The sequence below is a fragment of the Coffea eugenioides genome, chromosome 10 (genome assembly GCF_003713205.1).
Source record: "Coffea eugenioides isolate CCC68of chromosome 10, Ceug_1.0, whole genome shotgun sequence".
In the NCBI taxonomy this organism is placed as follows: Eukaryota; Viridiplantae; Streptophyta; class Magnoliopsida; order Gentianales; family Rubiaceae; genus Coffea; species Coffea eugenioides.
In genome coordinates, this window is record NC_040044.1 from 17,128,471 (window position 1) to 17,146,861 (window position 18,391).

The window sequence follows — 18,391 nt, forward strand, 5'->3', positions numbered from 1 at the left end:
CTACCTGGACCGATTTGTTGTCGTGTTTATTGATGACATTTTGGTCTATTCTAAAACCCGTGAGGAACATGAACAGCATTTGAAGCTAGTGTTACAAACCCTGAGAGATCATCGGCTATACGCCAATTTAGTAAGTGTGAATTTTGGTTGGAGAAAATCTCTTTCTTGGGATATGTGATTTCAAAATAAGGTATTACGGTAGATCCCGCGAAAGTAGAGGCAGTGGCTGAATGGAAGAGGCCAGAAAACCCCACTGAGATTCACAGTTTCTTAGGATTGGCTGGGTACTATAGACGCTTTATTAGAGACTTTTCCAAACTGGCCGGCCCTTTAACCGATCTAACGAAGAAAAATGGCCGTTTTGTGTGGGATACTAGGTGTGAAACCAGTTTTCAGGAGTTGAAACGAAGGTTAACCAGGGCTCCTGTTTTGGCCTTGCCTAATGGGAAGGACAGTTTTACTGTTTATACCGATGCTTCGAGGGAAGGCTTAGGGTGTGTGTTGATGCAAAATAAGAACGTGATTGCTTTTGCCTCTAGGAAACTAAAAACCCATGAACAAAACTACCCTACCCATGACTTGGAGTTAGCTGCTGTGGTCTTTGCTCTGAAAAAGTGGGGACACTATCTCTACGGGGTTACCTTTGAGGTTTATTCAGACCATAAGAGTCTTAAGTACCTCTTCTCCCAAAAAGAGTTGAATATGAGGCAACGCCGGTGGATGGAACTCTTAGAAGATTATGACTATACGATCAACTACCATCCGGGTAGGGCTAATGTAGTAGCGGACGCCCTAAGTCGAAAGGCTCAAGTAGCAGGGCTGATGGTCAAGGAGTGGGAGATGTTAGGAGCAGCAAGCGAGTGGAACCCTAGACTGGGATGCAAACAAATAACTTTTGGGAATATTCGGGTGACATCTACTATTCTCGATAGAATTAAAGAAGCCCAAGAGAAGGATCCGATGGTACAAAAGTGGAAGGAAAAGGTGGAAAAAGAAGCACTACCTGATTTCAATTTGGGTCCTGAAGGGATTCTAAGGTATAGAAACCGAGTAGTAGTAGCCAATGATGAAAACCTGAAAAGAGAAATTTTAGAGGAAGCCCATCGATCGAAATACCCGATCCATCCTGGTAGTAATAAGATGTACCAAGACTTGCGACGGTTGTACTGGTGGGATAAGATGAAGAGGGAGATTGCTCAATATATCCAAACCTGTCTGATTTGCCAGCAAGTCAAGGCTGAACACCAAAAACCCTCTGGACTGTTACAACCTCTTGAGATACCCGAATGGAAGTGGGAAAATATCACGATGGACTTTGTTTCGGGACTGCCAAGAACTCAAAAAGGACATGATGCCGTTTGGGTGATCGTTGATCGATTGACCAAATCGGCCCATTTCTTACTGTGAATGTGAAGGATTCCATGGATAAGCTGGCTCGGTTGTACCTGAATGAAATTGTAAGGTTGCATGGGGTTCCAGTGAGTATAGTTTCAGACCGAGATCCTCGTTTTGTATCGAGGTTTTGGCAAAAGTTTCAGGAGAACTTGGGGACCAAAATCAACCTTAGTACCACTTATCACCCTCAGACGGATGGACAGTCAGAGCGAACCATTCAAACCCTCGAGGATATGTTACGGACTTGTATTCTGGATTTTGGGGGTAATTGGGGTCAACATATGACTTTGGTAGAGTTTGCCTACAATAACAGTTTCCATTCGTCCATTCAAATGGCACCATATGAAGCTCTCTACGGACGGAAGTGTCGTTCGCCCATTTATTGGGATGAAGTAGGGGAAAAGAAAGCTCTAGATCCAACAACCATTCCTTGGATGGAGGATGCACAAGAGAAGGTTAAATTGATCCGTCAAAGACTCCAAACAGCTCAAAGCCGACAAAAGAGCTACGCAGATAACCGAAGGAAAGATTTGGAGTTCGAAGTTGGAGACCGTGTTTTCCTTAAGATCACGCCATTACGAAGCGTCACTGTGGGTAGAGGAAAGAAACTTCAACCACGGTTCGTGGGGCCTTATACAATTCTTCAGCGAGTGGGAAAAGTAGCGTACCGACTCGAGTTGCCGCCAAGTTTATCTCGAATTCATGATGTTTTCCATGTCTCGATGCTGAAAAAGTACTATCCTGATCCAACCCACATTGTACGACCAGAGGAGATTGAGTTAGATAAGGCACTCACCTACGAAGAGAGACCTGTACAAGTACTCGATCGAAGGATTAAGGAACTGAGGAATAAACAAATTCCATTAGTGAAGGTTATGTGGAGGAATCATGGAATAGAAGAGGCAACTTGGGAGATGGAGGAAGAGATGCAAAAGAAATATTCTGAACTGTTTAGTAACCCAGGTGAGAAATTTCGAGGGCGAAATTCTTTAAGGGGGAAAGGGTGTGAGAACCCAGAAAAAAAATTAAAAAAATTTTATTTTATTCCTGTGCACCCGATTTCTTTTATTTTTTTATTATATTACTTTTATCAACATTTTATCAGTAAATATAGTTTTTAAATCATTTTTCTAGTATAAGGTAGTTCGTGAGAAATTAGGAATATATTTTGGACGTGGGACCCGCTAGTGCATTAAGTGAGAGAAATTCGGCCAATTAGGTTAAAGTTTTGCGTAAAGGGATTTTATTACTAGGTATTAGAAGATAGTTGGAGGTTACCTAGATGGATTAACCATGAGGGGACAATAAATGACTTCTAGCAACAACAAGGTGCCAAGTGTCCAATTGTGGTTGGATTAGACTTGCCTAACTTTTGGCCTAACTTTCCCTAACTTTACTAAAAGGCTAATGTTGACCAAATCATCTTCATTTCAGCCTTGCCTTGGCCAAAGCTCTCTAGCAAACAAAGGAGAAAAACTTCAACCTTTCATCTTCAAATCCTTGCTCAATCTTGAAAACTAGCCGATTATTTCTTGAATTAGTCCATAAAATCATCTTGCTAAGGGTCTTTGACGAACTTGGTGGTGTTGTTTTGGAAGGAAATCTCCTAAGCTACAACCTTTCTTGAAAAACTAAGGTATCTTGCTTGGAACTCATCTTTTGGTTTTAATTTTGGCCAATTGGTGCCTTATAGTAGCTATATACGTGATTTTTCGGAAGATTTGGTGGATTGGAGTGAAGCTAGCTAATTTTCTGATTTTTGTGGGAAATTTCTGTTTTCCTATGATTGAGATGATTGAGCTGGAATTGATGGTTCTAAATGGCATTATATAGATCTCTTGTACGTTAATTGTGGTTAATTGCGGAAAATTTCCGCTTGTGCGGAAAATTTCAGATTTAGGGTTACTAATTGGGGGTTTTCTATGGTTGATAGTTGAGCTTCTCATTGGCTATAATTGAGGGGTATTATGACCCCAATGAAGTATATTGAATGGCTTATGAATTGTTTGGGTGTTTGTGGTTGTGTTGGATAGCTTTTAATGGTTGTCTTGTAGGTTGGAAAAGCAGAAATTTTAGGAGAAATGCTGTCCAAGTGTCTAGGGTATTGGATTCTTATGAGTTGGGTTGAGATTTGATAGAAATGAATAATCTTAGGGTTTATTTCTACTTTTAACACTAAATGTTATGTATTTATCATTTCCAAGCTATATTTGGGTCTTGCCTTAATAGTTCCTAGAAAAAGGTATTTGACTTGTGTTTGAGTTTTCATTGTACTTTCTTGATTGTTATAGGGCGTGCCGGTGATCCGAGACTCACGTCGGGCGAAAACTTGTGAAATTTCTTTGTTGAACTTGGTGAGTGTACTACTCACATATTTGTTATTCCGTGGCTTTCTTGTACTTGAATTCTGTGATTTGGACTAGTTGAGATAATTGTTTGAGCTAGGTGAGGCGAGGGTGTACTTTACCACTCTCGTACTCTCTGGCCTTCTTGACTGGTTATTATATTAGGCTTACTTGACTGTACTTGTATCACTTGAATACTCTTGACTGTACTTGATTTGGTGTCGATTGGATACCAATCTTTACGGTTCACTCTGAGCTCTACCTCATTGGAAGTCAATGGACTCGAGCCAATATGGACTTGGTCGGGGACATTTGACAAGCCATGGGGACTGTATTTGGGAATCTTTGGGTATGAGACCCTTGATTCCGGTATACTCGAGTAATACCAATTCTGTACTGTTTGGTGTTCGGGCCCGGTAAGGGGAAAGTGAGGTGGACGGATAATTGGAGTAAAGAGGAGTCTACGGTCATGATTACCTGGTATACATTGACGGAGAGTCAATGAGATGAGATCAAGCATGGCAAAAGAGGAAAAGGGCTCTTGAGAGCCATCCGTATCCTTTTATTCCCTACACTTGGGGGTTATTGCTTTTACTTCCTTGACGTGCGTATTTGGACTGAATATTCTTGTGTTTATGTGATCCTGGTATATTTTCGTGATGGTACCTCATTGGGCGAAAGCTCACTCCGTGAATTTTGTTTTCCTTATAGGGATTTACCTTTTGGACTTTTGATTTTGAAGAATGAGTTGAGTAGAGCTAGTTGAGAGATTTTGTATAGCTCCTCAATAGTTGGAAACTTAATTGTACTGGGATTTAAATGCTTCCTTTTGGCTTGTAACCACACGAATGTGGTTTGTAACAGTGTGTGTGTACTCATGTTCAATGTATTATATTTGGCTTGTATATATTCCTTTCAGGGGTTGTAAAAAGTTACTTGTATTCGATTGGGTCCTGGCGGATTGTGACGTGGTAGCCACTATTCACTTTACGTTTTAACTTTTGTTTTTCCGTTTCTTGATTGTTGGCTTGGTTGAGCGCGCTAGTAGATTCCCGAATGACTTGAGTTACTGTTTTACCGTTTTAGTAGTCCTGGCGAGAGCTGGGCAGGCAGTCCGCTAACCCCTTTGGTACGCCTTAGGGGAAGGTGGGGCTGTCACAGGGAATATGATGCAAAGGTATCTTATAAGTGGTCTAAGTCTTAGAATAATACATGTAGATAAGAAAAAAAAATTGTGTTTTAAAGTGAGGGTCAATACAAGGGAATTGTTGTAACACATGTAAAATACAATACTAGGGCTTATAATGAGTGGTTTAAATCTTAGGACAAGGCATGTAGTTTAGGAAAATTATATTTTAAAGTGAGGGTTCTCACACCTTTAAAATCTGAATTGTTGTTGGCATGCTTTTTTATGCGTTTTGGACAAATTGTATGTAAATTCTAGGATGAAATTTGAAAGTTTAATAATTTTTTGATAAATTTATAGTTTGATTTGGGTTTTAGTAAAATAATTAGGAATCTTGGGTGATTTGCTTGTTTAATTGTAGCAAATAGGTTTCATTTATTTTTTTGTGAACTTTATCATTTGGTTTGGGGTAGTTTCACTTTAAATCCTTAACTTTAATTTATTTTCCTTTTATACCCTTGATATTTATAATAATAATAAATTGATCCCTCGAACTTCCTTAATTCTTTCCAATGGATTCTTGTTTGTTTCAAATTGATGAATATGGGTTGTTTAGTTTATTTGAATGCTTTGAGTGATTCAATTTCATGTTTATCTCCATTTCTTGTGATTATTTGTTAATTAAAGTGATGCCTTGACCTTTTCTTTGTTTTTGGAGAGTAAATAAGTAACTTCACTTCATTAGGGCACAAATTCAAGGGAGGTACACTCTATCCCTTATTTTGATTTTTACTTGACCCTATCTGCCCCTATGTGACTTTATGTGCTTAATTGCATGTCTTTTGAATGTTTTCGTTTCATTTATTTATTTAGTCGCTTTATTTGTTTTAATTTTATATATTTATTTTAGTTCAATTTTAATTATTTGGAAGGCATTTAAATGCCAAGTTGTAATAGTTAGGTTATTATGTTGTTTTATTTTATTTTTCCCCTTAGATTGTAGTAGGCCCCCTAATGGAATAGTTAGGTTCCTATTGCTTTTATTTGCCTTGTGTGCCTTGCATGCTTGTGTGCTATGTGTTACCACTTTCTTAGGGTTTTGCATCTAGATATCAAAATTATGTGTTTATGTAATATTATGTGTTTACATGCTTTTATTAAGTTTTACAAGATTAATTTACTTATAACTAATGTGTGACGTGTTATCACACTAGTTCAACGCTAGTTGTGATTCATTTCCCAATTCCACACTAGTCCAACGCTAGTGAGAACTTGTAAACATGGGTTAGTCCAACGCTAGACCCTTAGGAGCCCTTCGAGCATTAGATCATGATTGTGTGATAAAATCACTTCATCCCATGCATATTTTACTTTCTAAGGTCTTTTATCATTTTTTGCATGTTCTCCTTATACATATAACCCTTATCCCATACCTTCCCTTATATATGTGTATTTTTCCCCTCATATTTCCCTTATGCACACATCCCTTATCCCACATTCCCCCTTATATATATATCCCCTATCCCATATACCCTCTTATATCCATATCCCCTATTTTTATATTTTCTTTATATAATCCTATGCATGAGACATGACATTAGATTTGCATTTCATATAGGAAAAATTAGAGATAGGTTGGTACATTTGCTTGATTAGATTAGGAAACACCCCTTAAGTATGGGATATGGACGAGTTTGGCTTTCTAACCTTAAAACGCTCGTATTCCCTCTATTAACGGGAAAATCTAGTCACGAATCATAGTCCCCCGCACTCGTTATGATGCATTCCTTCAGACCATATATATTTGTATATTATTATTATTTTCTTTTCCTTTTTTAGACTCTCATATTTTTGCATATTCGTGACCTCTTCAAAGAGTCCCTATTGGGCATTGCAATTAATGTGATTTGCACCAATTAAACTTTGAAAAGATATTCTGACCCTCCGATACCTTCCTAGGTCTAGGGTTTGCATTCATATAGTACGTCCAAATGTGATAAATTCTTAGGCTAAATTAAGAAAACTTTTGACTAAATCACGCAACTAGTCTTGGCTAGGTTGAACGGGTGTCTTGGATCTATCCTTGCCTTTCCTTTTTTCAAATGTGACTCCCGAATCTTTTTCTCGGATTTTCGAAGACTTGGAGTCGTTTAAAAAAGGTTTTTCTACTTTTTCTTTTAAAAATTCATTTTTAGGTAACTTGGTACACCTTAACTCAATACCAAGTGGCGACTCCTGTTTTTATTTAAAACTTTTTTAAACTTTATTTTGGGTCAAAACCGTCGCATTTTCAAAGTCCCATTTAGACCCATTTTTCTTTACTTATTTTCTTTTTGAATTAAAAATTCATTTTTCTGTTAAAATAAATCAAAATTCATTTTCTAAACTCGTTATTTTTTATTTTAAAAATGGGGCACGACAGTAGGTTCTTAAAATTTCGCTGATGTTCCGGGTATCCTCAAGTGAAGCCTTGCAAAAAAGAAGGCTATCATCTGCAAAGAGCAAATGAGAAATTCTTGGGCACTTGGCTCCAATGCAACTCCCAATATTTTATTGCAGCGTTCAGCTTCTTGAAGTAGACAAGAAAAAGCTTCGGCACAAATGAGGAAAAGATAAGGTGAAATAGGATCACCCTATCTTATGCCACGCTCAGGTCGAAGAAAATCAAATTGAGAACCATTGAGTAGGAAAGAATATGAAATAGTAGAAAAGCAACAAAAAATGATGTCAACAAATTTTGCATCGAAAACTAAAACTAACATCATTTGTTGCAAAAACAAAAATCCATTCAACCTTGTCGAAGGCTTTTCTCATGTCTAATTTAATAGACATAGATCCCTCATTGTTAGAGGTTTTAGTTTTGAGGAAGTGATTAAGTTCATAAGCTACTAAAATATTATCAGTGATTAAACGACTGGGAGTAAAGGTAGATTGGTCGGGTGAGAGGATATTTGCCAGAATTAGACTAAGCCTATTGGCAACAACTTTTGATGCTAGTTTATAAGGTACATTACAAAGACTAATGGGACAAAATTGTGTAATATTGGATGGACTTTGACATTTAGGAATGAGAAGCTTAAAAGTGAAATTAAGGCACTCATATAACTGACCATGGTTAAGGAAGGATAGAACCCAATTAATGATATCAGTTCCTACAATGTGCCAGAACTTTTGGTCAAAAATAGGACTCAGACCATCGAGACTGGAAGACTTAAGGGGATGCATTTTCTGATAAAGCTTTGGTTACCTCAATTGGCATGAAGGTTCTTAGTAGAGAATTATTCATCTGATCAATCACTTTCTTCTTTACTCTTTCAGTGATAGTATTGACATCACCAGGCGATGGTTGAGAGGAAGCAAAGATAGTGCCAACATGGTCAAGAATGATAGATTCTAAATCTTTATCAGCATTACACCATTCACCAGCAGTGTTAAAAAGGTCATCAATTTGATTTTGTTTCCTTCTCTTGGTAGCTTAAGCATGAAAAAAAAGCGGTGTTACGATCACCCTCCGCATCCATTGCATTTTACTTCTTTGTTTCCACAGTAGATTTTCTTGATCAAGGAGATGCTCCAATTGATTAGTCAAAGATCCTATCTCGACTTTCACCGGATCTGTGAGCTCACTTTGCTAAAGGCGTGTAATTTTGTTCCACAGAATATCTACCTTTTTATTGATATTGCCAAATTCGGACTTGCTCCATTCAAGGAGTCCTACACGGCAGTTATTTGATTCGAGTTAGAAATTGTCACATGTATTATCGGATGAATTCATTTCCCAAGCCTGCCTGATGACTGATTCACATTCAGAAGACTTAACCCACATAGCCTCAAACATGAACCTTCTTCTCCTATGATCCTTTTGCTGATCAGTTGGAGCATAAGATGACTTGGACACAGACAATTTAACTGGGATGTGGTCCAAATAGAGAGAGTGAATCTGTTGGACACTTGAACCCGAATATAAGTTTAGGAAGTCTTGAGTTGCACAGACTCTATCTAGCAAGATCGTGCTATAACACCATGTAAACTTATGCGCTTAAAACCCATGTCAAAAAGATTGCAATCAATTAGAGTCTTCCTAAAATTCATAATCTGCCAATTAGCCCATAAACCTTTTCCATAAAATTCGTGCTGGCTAAGGATTTCATTAAAATCACCAAGATAGAGCCATGGTAATTGTGATTGAGAGCTAAGCTTGCTAACATATCCCAAGAATGCTTCTTTTTTAAAGAGTCTGGATCTCCATAGAAGCCAGTAAGGCGCCATGAGGAACCGTCATGATTTACAATGGTATCTATGAAATTGGAAGAAAACATGTATAGAAGCACATCCAATGCTTTATCCCATACAAGAGCAATACCATCAGATTTACCACAAGCATCAACACCAGTGCCCTGCCACTCAATTCGGGGTTTTATTTTATCAATAACACGACAAAAACACTTAGTTTCAATTAAAAAATAATAATAGAAGCTTTCTCTCTCCGAACAAGAGTCCAGAATTCTTGAACTATCCAAGGGTTGTTTAATCCTCAGCAGTCCCAACTTAAGGCAATCATGGCTATTGGCAGGACTGGGAGCTAGTCTCTGCCATTGCATGAGATGCGGGTGAAAAAGATGACAGGTTTGATAACTTTGGCTTTTTGAGAAGGGAGTTACCTGCTGGCACAGCGTCCTTATTATCTTGCTTGACTTTCTTTCCAACTAGCGAAGTAGTAGAGCGGGAGCTATGAAGTTGTGAAAATGGAGGTCTGCATGAATTCTTGTTTCTCTTTTGCGACATTGAGTTAGCAATTACTCGCATGTCTTGAACATTAGAGAAACTCTTCTGTTGGGTAAGCATAGCATCTACAAGAAAGTTGAACATCAAAGAAACTCTTCTGTTGGGTAAGCATAGCATCTACAAGAAAGGTTTGCTAAGCAGCTGAAGAAAATTAGGACTCAATTTTGTCTAAAACCATAGGCTGTAGGCTGGGCTCAGGAGTTATCTTATCCGCTTGCTAGACATTTGAGCTAAGTGATGGTGAGTTACTGCATTCAGTTGGCCCCGCCAGTTAGTTTATGATGAGACCCACCTAATTTGAGGCCTTTTGAAGCGATCTGTATTTGGTTGGCTAAAGGGAATCCAATAAGGTGAAATTTTGAACTGCTGCTTCTTTCCCTTTTGAAGTTGGGAGATTAACCTAGACCTAGATAACTCCTAACTTCTTATCCATAACCTTAACTGTTGTGCCAGGAGAATTGCTATTTGCAAGTTGAAAAGATTTTGTTGTATGTTTTGAGGCAAGGAGGACTTCCTTATCCAGAGAATTTCTCAAATTTTTTCCTGAGAAGTCGTTACTGACAAAGGTGCTGTTGGAGTATGTTGTTCTGCCGTTGCCGGAGTGGTTGCAGCTGTTGTTTGCTGGTTTGCTGGATTTTGCTTCCTATAACTTGCCTTTATCATTTTGTATGGTGCCTCTCCTGAACTCAAATTTATTGGATCTATTCTAAACTCGTAGTCCTTGTCGTCATGACCAATCCTTTCGCAAAAGTAACAAAAGAGAGGGAATCTTTCATACTGGAAGTAAACTTCACATAGCTCTCTCTCAATAAAAAGTTTCATGAGATGTTTGAAAGGATGACTCAAGTAGAGTTTTATGCGGATACGAAGATATTTGCCCTAAGAAAATTGATCACCCTTTGATTCAAAACCTTCATAGATCCCAAGTTTAATCCCAATGAACTCAGCCGTTTGCCCAATCATCCAACTGATAGGGAGATTATAAACCTGAACCCTGAAAGGACACCATTCTATTTTGACCTTTGATGGTTGAATATTACAAATGTAGTCACATATAGCAAGAAGATTCTCGTCAAAAGACCAAGGGGCACCTACCAGCACTTTCTTTCTTCCTGTCTAAGATGTCAGTGAACTCGAATAAAAATAGATTATCTCCGACTACAGTGTGTGAAAGACCCGATGATGGGTTCCATGCCTTCTTCATAGTGGTCATTAGTGCTTCTCCATTAAAAGTTTTTCGCGTGAATAACTTTACCAGAATATAAGGATCCCCTGTGGAATTTCTTGAGTCTTCATTAGCACTAGGCATGAGCATAAATTCTTCCTCATCCTCACTCAGATTCAATTTTTGGCACAGTTTTTCTAGCTCCTCTTCCATGACTAGAGATGTCAAGCATACAGTGAAAATAAGGAAGAAAAAGGACAAAACAAACTCTAATCCTTACTAAGAAACCTGCAAGAATAGAGAAAAGTGCATGAGACTCCGAAAAGTAAAACTTTAAGATAGGAAAAATGGTAAGACCAGAAAATTAGAGATCATAGAGGAATAGTAGAATCTACTAAGTATTAAGAAATATGAAGGTTAGGAAAAGGAATAGAGAGGAACGAATTGGAGACTTCCACTAGAGTGACTAGGGAAGAGGAGACTTGCAGAGAGGCAAGGAGAGACCCACAGAGAGCAAGCACTCGTGATGAATATGTAAAATATGAAATTAAATTAGTATAAATTATTTTTTTTAAAAAAATTAAATGATAAGTGAAGCGGGGCGGGTACCGTTGACTCGACCGTATCTCAGCGGGTATCCTATAATTGGGTACCTGCTAAAATGTGGGATGGATAAGGGTTAGAAAATGATTGACCTGTAAGGTACGGGACGGATACCCAACCCGCGCCCACTTCTACTTGGGATGGAATAGCTTAAATGGTTCGATACCAATTGAGATCTTCAGCATTTCAACTCTGAGGGTATTCGACCTTTCTAACAATAATTTATATGGCATTCTTCCGTCAAATATGTGCGATGGCCAACACAATTTGGAAGATATTTATCTTACTTGGAATAACTTCAGTGGAGCGATACCTGCCTCTATTTCAAATTGTTCAAAACTAGCTGCAATATCTCTTTGATCGTAACAAATTCAGTGGTCAAATCCCCAATTCCATTGGAAGTTTGAGATGTCTCGAAGTTATAGATCTATTTTGCTAACAATTTGACATCTCTAGAATTGGGCCTCTTCATTTCCCTCACAGGTTGCATATTTTTAAGCGTATACTGGTGAAAGACAATCTGTTAAATAGGGTTCCACCGAGATCTATTGGGAAGCTTTCTTTTTTTGTTCAATCGTTAGATGTAGAGAACAATGGGCTCAAAAGGAACATTCCAGACAGCATTGGAAACTTGAGCAATTTAGCAAATTAGGTTTAGGTGACAATAGCTGGACTGGTTCAATTCCAACTACGATATGGGGTATGCAAAAGCTTTGGCTCCATTTGGATTTCTCAATTTTTGAAAAATAAGTTTTTCATATATAACGCTACAATAATATACAAACAAAAACAACTCCAAAACACCACATCCGCACAATATATCAAAAACAACTCACCAAGAAAAATACAAAAAAAAAAACTTTCCCTCCCTCTGGCACACCACCACCACCAACCACCAAAAACACACCACCACCTGCCGCCCCTTCCACCTCTCTCCTTCCTTCTCCTCCTTACTTTTCTCCTCCCCTTTCTCCTCTCTTTCTTCCTCCCCTTTTTTCCTCCTCTTTTCTCCTGCCTCTTTCTCCTCTCTCCCAGCCTCCTCCTTCCTTCCCACGTCTCTCCCGCTGCCCCCTTCCCTTCTCTAGTCGCAGGCAGCGACCATTTTCTGGTCACAACCTACGATCGAAGAGGGAGGGAGGGGCAAGGGGTGGCAGAGAAAGTGGGCAGGAGGGGAGGGGGTGGGGTGTAGTAGTGGTCGGTGGTTGTAAGATTTTACAAAATTTTAAAAATATCCCATTAAAATTTAAAAATTTAAAAATATTTCAAAATATATTTTAAAAAGCATCCCAAAACATCATTAAAAACATCTACAATAAAAAATTTTGAACTATATGGTTATAATAAAATATTTAAAAAACACACCAAAAAATAGATAATCCAAATGAACCCTTTGGTATTTGGATCTTATCAATATTTCTCTCACTGGTTCACTCTCTTGTGATCTCAGCGGTTTGCAGAGTTTGGAATATTTATACCTAAGTCAAAATCAGATTAGCGGTTCAATTTCAGGATGTTTCAATAATCCAAATAGACCCTTTGGTATTTGGATTTTATCAATATTTCTCTCACTGGTTCGCTCTCTTGTGATCTCTGTGGCTTGCAGAGTTTGGAGTATTTATACCTAAGTCAAAATCAGATTAGCGGTTCAATTTCAGGATGTTTCAATAATCTTACATTTTTTAAATATCTTCACATAGCTTTCAATAGATTAACCTCTACTTTTCCAGTGAGCTTGTGGAGTCTTAAAGATCTCCGGGAAATCAACTTGTCATCGAATTTCCTAAAAAGGACCTTTGGCACCAAGGATGGGAAAATTAAAGGATTTGGAATCATTAGACCTATCAAACAATCAATTTTCGGGTAAAATCCCCAGTTCTATTTGGAGTTTAGAGAGTTTGGACCACCTTTCTTTTGCAAACAACAGCTTGTAAGAATCAATTACGAACAACCTTCGAATTGTGAATTTGGGCATACTGGCCCATTACAGAGTAACCTCTCTAGTTGGATCCCCAATGTCTCAAATACTTAGATGTCCGCTTTTAAAGAATTAAACGGTGATTCATGTATTCTTACTCTTAATAAAATAAAGCCTATGTAGACTTTTTTGATTTCAATATCCACCATACCAAGCTATTCCAAACAATAAAATCAAGGACTATAAAGGTCCAAATGCATATATTTATTGTGCCAGAACTATTCTAATTTTTTTAAAAAAATTCAATTAGGAAGTGAAACTTTTCCCTAACTAACAAAAGATATTAAGAAAATAAATATTCAAAGTTACTATGTAGCCCATGGGAAAAAATTAGAATACTCCCATTCATTTAAAATGATGGTAATCTTTTTTTTTTATGAATTAAAAAATATGTGGCCTCTTGGAAGGCACATTTTCTTTTACTGGTGAAAATTTTGTAATTTTATTTTTAAAATGTAGTACACTTTTTCTTTGTCAATACCATCACTCTCACTTCACAATCGGAAAACTACAGTCAAAAAGCTTTTGGTATTGTACGCGATAAAATTTCAAGTCTGCAAAACGACAAGAAAAAAAATATATGACAAATATGCAATATATAAATTTAGGAAAATATGTGAGTACAGTCTCCGGAATTTTCTCGAGTTTGTGGAGAGTTTCCTTTAATTCTTCCCTTCGAACGCTAATCCAAGGGCTTCGTAGCTTGTTTTTGGATCCACCACTAATTCTTTCAAATCTTGACATGGAAGATTTGAAGAATTTAGAAGATATTTGAAGACTCAAGTCTTGATATATAGAAGACTTGAAGAGCTTGACGATCCAGACTTTTGTAGCTTGGAGCTACAATACTTGAGTGCATGAGATGCCTCTTGATGTCCCCTTGACTTGATAGAGGGACTCCTATTTATAGTCGTAGTATAAGGTAGAGGTTGAAAACATGTATGCCACTCTACTTGTCTTGCAAAACGTGCAATCATGTTAGGACTGTGCCAGTTTAAATATTATCTCTTCATTTTGTATTTATTAATAAAGAGATAATATCAATGAGTAGTTCTTTGATTGGCCAAGCTTGTAGGGACACGTGACGTGGCGCCATTTGATTGGATAAGCTATTGCAGTATATAAGAAATACATATAGATTAAACAACTCTAAATATTGTCTCTTTAATAAGAAATAAATATTTAGATATTTATCCAAAATTTTGTCAAGTCATATAGACATGTTACATGATATGATTTGATTGGTGGAGACATCCCAACAATTTCAATTGATTGGAACACCTCAACTTGACACATGACGAAATGTATTTGGCCATTTAATAACCATTTTGCCAAGTGTACATGACATATGACAATATCCAATTGGATAAAAATAAGTCATAAAAATAATTTATAGACCAATGGTAATTTTAAGGATTAATTAAAATTTCATTGTCTACAAATGCCCCCTCGAAACTTGTTTGCGAAGAGTACAACTTGAATAGATAAGTTTTGACTTTCTTTAATTCGCTTAAATTTTCTTTCTTGTATAATTGGAATTCAAAACTCCGAGGAGATAACTCTTGTGAATTAAGTCATCTAAGCAAGAAGCTGACCGCACAAAGACTTCAATGACCGAATAGGAATCATATTGGTGATTAATCAAACTTCACATGGAATTCCATTTCGTAGGTGATTAATCAAGATTTTATTCTATGTGCACCTTACATGCAAAACACCTTTCCATTGGCCTAGAAAGTTTCCAAGTCCAATTATAAGACAAGTATCTTGTTCCTTGATCAATCATGAACTCCACCGCTTCACAAGTTTCAAAGTCCGAACCAAGCATTCTCTTGTCGAACTTCTAGGATTTGTATCATTGATAAACTTAAACAATTAAGTTCCCTTTTTTTTTTAGTGATAAAACCCGAAGCTTGAAGAGCAACCCAACACAATCCTTTAAGGAGTTAATTAGCCTATAGAAGTTGGTTGCGGAAATAATTCCTTCCAAGGCCAACATGAATTGAAGCTTTATCTTTTATAATCATACAGAATAATAAACCAACTTCTTCTGGAAGCAAGCTTCCGGAACCAGCTTAGAATTCACTTCCCTTTAGATGATCAGTCTGACAGCCAATTTAATTGCTAGGAACCTCTAGAACGAAGACATTCCTTAGACAATTCAGGCGGACTAGGAAGCCAGTTACACTTGAACTCACCTTCCTCCCGAATTTGTAGTAGAAACTCCTTCTATAAATTCCCAAGTCCAAAGCCGTGAACTTGCTCAAAAAAAAATTCCTTTCCTTTTGATTCACGAAGATTGCTGTCAAGAGTTGCCGCTGCTACATCTTTATTTACTGCTACCGTCACTTATTCCACTTTGCTGCCTTTTTGACTAATAGCAACAATTCGAAGTTGGTCATCACCTTTGCCGAGCTACTCTTGAATTATTTGGAGGTCGCACGTGGTGCTCTATATTTATTTTCCATGTAAAATGCTAAGTATCATATGAATCATCGTTTTTGCTGGTTTCGCACGAAACTTTCCACCAAGAATTGATTAGTATATTATGGCTGCCAGTCATGTTTTAATGTGAATATTTGATGATGTACTATGAACAATCATGCTTTAAAGTGGAAAATTTAATGGCTGCCTCTACTAAATTGGTGCCACCCACTATTTGCATTCTGCCGATACCATTTGCTATTTATTAGGTACCCAAGACTTTTTCTTTTCAGCACTTAATCGTTAAAAGAAACTTCGGTAATAGACTTTGCGTGTTTATTTTGATGCATCCCTGATGTCTCGAATGTGATTGGTACTTGAAAATTTGCATGTCGTTTTGTCGTGTATCTAATGTGACCAATGCTTTCGACCAATATCACCATGATTGATACTTTTATATTTGCATGCATTATTCATAGCGATTCCTCGTCCATGATTGTTCTTCTAATACCCGTACCTTTGTTAAATTGCTCACTAATAGCCCTTTTGTCATGTTTATTTTCAGATCCAGCTTCCAGCAACAAATCTCCAAGTGGAAGGTTAATCTCGGGGAACTTGATAAGGGACGACCAGTGAGGTAATTCAATTATCAAAAATTGTAAATATGAGAGGAAAAAAATTCCTTTTGATTGACTTTGAAAATTTTTCACAGAATCTTAGTAGCCATGCAAATTAAAGATTACGCCACGCCATCACTGTGATGACCCCACCCCCCTAGGGCGTACCCAAGGGTTTAGCAATCATTGGAAAGCATTTAACAATCCGGCAATATTCACAACATTTCACATAGTCATTTAAAGCATACACATGCAAGGGACACTCACTTTTTAAAGTAGACCAAAGCTAAACGTTCGGTTCTGGGTCGTGCTCGTTTCCACCGTTAAACCCTAAAAGTAACCAAGGCAAGATGTCATGGTCTGATTATTCAAAACTTAGGTTAATAAGGTACTCACTTTAGCCTTAATCATGAGCCATACGCCTATCTAAATTCGGCCTCTCAAAACACAAAACACAAAGACAATTTTGAAAGCCAATCGAAGAATGTCCAAGTGCATTCTAGGGCTATGAAGTACACTTGTTTAATGCCACAAAACCATCCAAAATCACACCAATTAAAGTTTAAAACCTAGAAAAGTTTTCTCAAAGTTTTCCAAGTTCCACTCAATTCATTTGACAAAATTTTTTAGCTTTGGCAACATTCTTTGAAAAAGTACAACTTCAGTTTCGTAGGTCAAAAAATTACAAAACTTACACCATTAGAAAATAGACTCGATGTACTAATAGACTTTAGAAGACATCTTCTTGAATTCAATTCATTGGTTAGTCAAATTTTCAGTTCAAAATCATTGCTGTCTCATGTGCAAAACAGAACAGTCATGATTTTTCAAGAAATTTTGTAAATTTTCTGGTATTTATAGGAGTTGAACCAACCCCTGATTTTTGCACGGCTAAAAAAGCTATGAGTCTAGTTTCAAATGCAATAAACGAAACTCAATTTGGATTTTTCTACACCAAGATATAACAGATTTCCCAAAACTGCTCAAAGTTTCCTGCAGGAAAAATTTTCAGCAGCACTTCCCCTTAATTTCCCTAATTTCCAGCCATTTTCAAGGCTTCATTCTCACCACAAGACAACCTCAAATCAAGTTCACAAGGTATAGGATACATAGAGTACTTATTTTAGCCACAAAACTAGCTGTAATCAACATATACCTAGCAGGAAAATTGTCTACCAAGGCTGGAAAATCACCAACAAAGCTAGAAATCCCTCAAGTAATGCACAAAACGCATGTATAAGCTGAAAAATCTTCATGGCAGGTTTAAAATCCCATAAAAAAGCTGGAAATAAGGTATCGAAGCTGGAAATAATCAACAAAAGCTGAAAATGGCAACCTACTACACAAAACCACAAGAATCTTCCCTCAACCTACTACAATCAAGTCATATTTCCAGCCAAATGCAAGAATAAAGAGGGAGAGTGGTTCCTTACCAAGAAAACTTGCAATTCCTAAGGAGACTAGCAGCCTACAGTTTTTTTCCCAAAAATCACACCACACAAAGTCCCTTCCTTCCTTGTTGCTCCCTTATATGGATTGGTTTAAGGTTTGAGGTTGATTTCCTACTAGTTCTAGCTTGGAATCAAGGTGCAGTTAAAGAAGTTTTTCTCTCTTTTCTTGTCTTCCTCTCTCGGCCAAGAAGGTGGAAGAATGAAGGATTATTGCTGAAATTTGCAAGATAAAGACTAGAGGTGGTCTTAGTCAAAGAATGTCTTGATTGCCAACACTTGGCATTCCATCATTTTTTTTCCTTTGCTTTGCCTTCTTTTCCTTTCTTTTTATGGTCAAAAATTTCGGCCAACCCCTAAACATTTAGGGAAGGAAAAATGAAAGAGAAATAAGAGGAATTAGGGAAAGAAAATCTTGGTCAAGTAGTATTTTCGACCGATAACAAATGACGCGAGTCGGCCTATTTCTTTGCCTCTCTTGTACTTTTATTTGAACTTATGGATTCAC